This window comes from Triticum dicoccoides, chromosome 7A (genome assembly GCF_002162155.2).
Source record: "Triticum dicoccoides isolate Atlit2015 ecotype Zavitan chromosome 7A, WEW_v2.0, whole genome shotgun sequence".
Lineage (NCBI taxonomy): Eukaryota > Viridiplantae > Streptophyta > Magnoliopsida > Poales > Poaceae > Triticum > Triticum dicoccoides.
Genome location: NC_041392.1, coordinates 348,454,656 through 348,460,393, shown reverse-complemented (window position 1 = coordinate 348,460,393; position 5,738 = coordinate 348,454,656).

Sequence of the window (5,738 nt, the reverse complement as noted above, 5' to 3'; positions counted from 1 at the left end):
ATATGGCCTCGGAGTCGGTGGAGCTTCGGAAGGAACTCCACGAGACTAAGGAACTCCTCCGCCTAGCTCAGGCAAAGGCGGACAAGATCAAGAAGGATGGTGCACCCCCTGGACAACCCGTTGTTGCCTGTCGAGGCGGGCGACCCCCCACAGGTTACGCATGCCAAGGGATCATCTCAGCCATGTCGTATGACGGCGAAGGAATATCGCAACCTCTTCATGTTGCCACCGGCAAAGCAGCACCGTGTTCAGCTCCTCCACTCCCCCACTCCCTCAAGTGACAAAGAAACTGAGACAGATAAAGATGAGGAGGAAGACCCAGAGGAACCGAAATACGCGACTGAGCATTCCACCACTTAGACACCGTTCAGGACTAGGATAGGCCAGTTCGTAACCCTTAAGGTAGGATAGGTCGTGTACCCCCTATGCGAAGTCGAGTCCTTGTAATGGTCATATGAAACCATGTAGTGTTTTGTTCGTTTTTGACGTGTTTGGTGAACGTCGTACTTTCCTTCGGGAACTTGTAAGCGACTACATCACCCATTTGGATTTTAATGCATGTGTTTGGCCTTTTGGCCCTTGCATGAAAACAATTAGTGTCATACCGACCCCCCTTACTAGGCAGCCCATCTATATTGCTTTCCCACATCTTTCCCAATCATGAGACCTTGACCGCTCCAACAGGATGCCTGTTGTAACACGTACTGGTACCTCTACCCAGCAGCAAGAAGCTGGAGCAGGAGCCAGTTAGGACCAAACCCAAGGACAAGCTCCACCGCCGCCACCGCCTCCAAACATGGACATGGCTTAGCTTCTCCAAGCCTTCCGAGAGGAACACCAAGCCAACACTGCAGCCCTCCAGATGATTGCTCAAGCTGTCAATCGCCAGTCGGCGGGGAACGACAATGGACGTTCCACATTGGCGGAGTTCAAGAAGCATGCACCACCCACCTTCATCGAGACTGCTGAACCCCTGGATGCAGACGACTGGGTCCGCACCATTGAGGATCTGCTGGAACTAGTCGGATGCACTGAGGACCATGAGAAGGTGGCGTATGCTGCTCACTGTCTCGGGGGAACTGCCAGAGCTTGGTGGGATGGATTCAAGCCCATGCATGCTGAGCAAAACATCACTTGAAATGACTTCAAGGCAGAATTCCGCAAGGCCCACATTCCTTTCGGAATCATGGCCATCAAGAAGCGTGAATTCCGAGCCCTGAAGCAAGGTAGTAGCAATGTCAAGGAGTACATGCAGAAGTTCAGTGTCCTGTCAAGATATGCTCCTAAAGATGTCAGCACTGAGGCTGCCAAAAGAGAGCGCTTCATGGAAGGCCTTAACCAGACTCTGCAGTACTCGCTTGTTGTGTGTGACTGCCCAACCTTTCCTGATCTGGTGAACAAGGCAATCATGCTTGAGGACAAGCGACGTGCTTTGGACGATACTCGTAAGAGCAAGATGATCAGCAAGGGTAGCTCCAGCAACCAGAAGCCTCACCCGTGGCAGCCAGCCCCGGTCAAGCCAACCTATCAGCAGCCAAGAGCCCCTGCACCCCGCACCAACTATCAGCCTCAGCAGTATGCCAACCCCAGGCCAGCTTTCAACAGCCCCAATAACAATGCCGGCAAGAGCAGCAACCCCAATCAAGTCACTTGCTTCGGATGTGGTCAGGCAGGACACTACTCCAAGTATTGCCCCAACAAGAAGCCCGACGCCCCGCGCCCCAATATGCAGAACCAAGGCCAAGACCGTGGGTTGCCACGAAGGAACCAAGCTCCCCACAACCCACCCAACAATGGCAAGGGTCGTGGGAATCATGTCACTGCAGAAGAAGCCCAGGAAGACCCGGACGTCGTGCTGGGTATGTTCCTTGTCAACTCAACACCTGCAACTGTCTTGTTTGATTCTGGAGCCACGCATTCATTTGTCACCCAAAAGTTTGCATTAAAAAGTGGCATGACCCCTACACCCCTGAATAACCCTTTGGTGGTACAAACCCCCAGAGCAGAGATGAGAGCCAAGATAGGATGTAAAGGAGTCGGGATTGTCATTAATGGGGTAGACTTCCTAGCAGACCTTATCATCTTAAGATCGCAAGGCTTGGATGTGATCTTAGGAATGGATTGGCTCATCAAGCACCAAGGCTTGTTAGATTGTTCCAACCGAACTGTCACTGTGACCAATGACCAAGGAGTCAAAGTTAAATTTGCCTCCAACCCCTCCTCTACTCAAGCCACCCAAGTCAACTGTCTAACTGAAGTTGGATTGGAGCAAGTGCCGGTAGTGTGCGAATACCCCGATGTCTTTCCTGATGAGCTACCAGGAATGCCTCCTGACCGAGATATTGAGTTCATCATCGAGCTCATACCCGGAGCAGGACCCATCTATAAGAAGCCTTATAGAATGGGATCGGAAGAGTTAGCAAAGTTGAAAAAGCAAATGGAAGAGCAGTTGAGGAAGGGATTTATCTGCCCTAGTGCCTTGTGACGCCCCCGATTCAATCGTACACTAATCATGCACGCAAATGTGTACGATCAAGATCAGGGACTCACGGGAAGATATCACAACACAACTCTAAAACATAAATAAGTCATACAAGCATCATAATACAAGCCAGGGGCCTCGAGGGCTCGAATACAAGTGCCCGATCATAGACGAGTCAGCGGAAGCAACAATATCTGAGTACAGACATAAGTTAAACAAGTTTGCCTTAAGAAGGCTAGCACAAACTGGGATACAGATCGAAAGAGGCGCAGGCCTCCTGCCTGGGATCCTCCTAACTACTCCTGGTCATCGTCAGCGGGCTGCACTAGTAGTAGGCACCTCCGGTGTAGTAGGGGTCGTCGTCGACGGTGGCGTCTGGCTCCTGGACTCCAGCATCTGGTTGCGACAACCAGAAAGAAAGGAAAGGGGAAAAAGGGGGGAGAAAGCAACCGTGAGTACTCATCCAAAGTACTCGCAAGCAAGGAACTACACTACATATGCATGGGTATATGTGTAAGGAGGCCATATCAGTGGACTGAACTGCAGAATGCCAGAATAAGAGGGGGATAGCTAGTCCTATCGAAGACTACGCTTCTGGCAGCCTCCGTCTTGCAGCATGTAGAAGAGAATAGATTGAAGTCCTCCAAGTAGCATCTCCAAGTAGCCTCTCATAGCATAATCCTAACCGGCGATCCCCTCCTCATATCCCTGAGGGAGAGCGACCACCGGTTGTATCTGGCACTTGGAAGGGTGTGTTTTATTAAGTATCCGGTTCTAGTTGTCATAAGGTCAAGGTACAACTCCAAGTCGTCCTGTTACCGAAGATCACGGCTATTCGAATAGATTAACTTCCCTGCAGGGGTGCACCACATAACCCAACACGCTCGATCCCATTTGGCCGGACACACTTTCCTGGGTCATGCCCGGCCTCAAAAGATCAACACGTCGCAGCCCCACCTAGGCTCAACAGAGAGGCCAGCACGCCGGTCTAAACCTAAGCGCACAGGGGTCTGGGCCCATCGCCCATAGCACACCTGCACGTTGCGTACGCGGCCGAAAGCAGAACTAGCCCCCTTAATACAAGAGCAGGCTTACGTTCCAATCCGGCGCGCGCCGCTCCGTCGCTGACGTCTGAAGTGCTTCGGCTGATACCATGACATCGGGATACCCATAACTACTCCCACTTAGATGGTTAGTGCGTATAGGCTCGTAGCCAGACTCAGATCAAATACCAAGATCTCGTTAAGCGTGTTAAGTATCCGCGAATGCCGAACAAGGCCAGGCCCACCTGTCTCCTAGGTGGTCTCAACCTGCCCTGTCGCTCCGCCACCAAGTAACAGTCGGGGGCCATCGGGAACCCAGGCCCACCTCTACCGGGATGGAGCCACCTGCCCCTTCAGCCCCCAACTCCGAACAGTATCACAGGTAATGTAACAGTGTAAAGTATATAGTATATGCCCGTGATCACCTCCCGAAGTGATCACAGCCCAGTAGTATAGCATGGCAGATGGACAAGAGTGTAGGGCCACTGATGGAACACTAGCATCCTATACTAAGCATTTAGGATTGCGGGTAAGGTATCAATGACTGTAGCAACAATGACAGGCTATGCATCAGAATAGGATTAACGGAAAGCAGTAACATGCTACACTACTCTAATGCAAGCAGTATAGAGAAGAGTAGGCGATATCTGGTGATCAAAGGGGGGGCTTGCCTGGTTGCTCTGGCAAGAGAGAGGGGTCGTCAACTCCGTAGTCGAACTGGTCAGCAGCAGCGTCGGTCTCGTAGTCTACCGGAGAGAAGAGGGGGAAGAAATAATGAATACAGAGCAAACAAAGCATCACAAAATATAACAAGGCAATACGCGGTGTTCGGTGTGCCCTAACGCGGTAGTAGGTGATACCGGTGAAGGGGGAAAGACATCCGGGAAAGTATCCCCGGGGTTTCGTGTTTTCGGGCAGAGGAGCCGGAGGGGGAAAGTTGCGGGTTCGATAGGTTAGGGGTGTGTGGCGGACGAACGGACCGCGTATCCGGATTCGTCTCGTCGTTCTGAGCAACTTTCATGTAGAAAACATTTTCATCCGAGTTACGGATTATTTTCTATGAATTTTCTAAGGTTTAAACAATTTTCTAGAATTATCTTAATTATTTAAAACAACATTATCCCGAACAGTGCGGCGGTGACGTCAGCATAATGTCAAGATGAAGTCAGCAGGTCAACTAACCGATTGGCCAGGTCAAACCTGACATGTGGGGTCACCGGGACCCACATGTCAGCCTCTGTTAGTACTAAACAGAGTTAAAATTAATCTAACTACTCAATTAGATGGTGGGCCCTACTAGTCAGTGGTTACATAGTGTTTTAATTAGCTAATTAACTAATTAACATATTTTCTTTTTAAAATAAAATTCGTTTATTTAGGCGGGACCCACGTGTCATAGACAAAGGGCCTGCCCAATCAGCGTTGACCCTTGTTAAATGGTCAACTAGAGCCCTGGGGCCCGCAGGCAGTGGCACATAGGCGGGGCCCACGGTGCCAGGTCAGCGGCGCCACCGGAGTTGCTCCGGCGGGCCTGCGCGCGGCGGCTGAACCCCGGCGATCGCCGGAATCACGCTGTAGTGCCCTGTTTTGCGCGTTCTTGGTCACGTTCGAACGGGCAGGACGCGTCGCGTCGATCTGTGGCATCGGTTGGTGCGGGGGCAACCGGAATCGTGGTCGGCGACGAGGTCCGCGGTGGCGAGTTTTCGGGCGACGACGCAAACGGCGATGTAGCCCACAGTAGTTCAATCTAAAGCTTCGGGCATGCTCTACGCGCGTGCGAGGACAACGCACACGGGCCCTTGACCAAAAGGTCACCGGAGACGCGCCGGCGACCAAACGAGGCGGCGGTGGTTCGGGCTTCGTCGTGGTAGTGGCTACGGGCGGCTAGAGAGGGCAGGTGACGGCGCGTTCGACACAGAAGCTCACCGCGGGAGTGTGGGGTCTAGGCAGAGGGCTCGGGGAGGTCCGGTGGAGTAGCGGGATGAGGAGGACGGTAGCGAACGGCGCGGCGCCGGCGGCGTTCGCCAAGGTCGACGCAGAGGCAGGGGCGTCGCGGCGAGAGGGGCTCCGGGGAGGAGGGCGAGGGGCAGCGCCGAGATGGGCGTCTGCTTCCGAGCGCGGGCGGCACGGTCGCCGGGGTCTGTGCCCCTCGATCTGGATCGGGGGGGCAGAGGGACCGAGAGAGACGTGGGGGCGGAATCATGGGAGGAGTG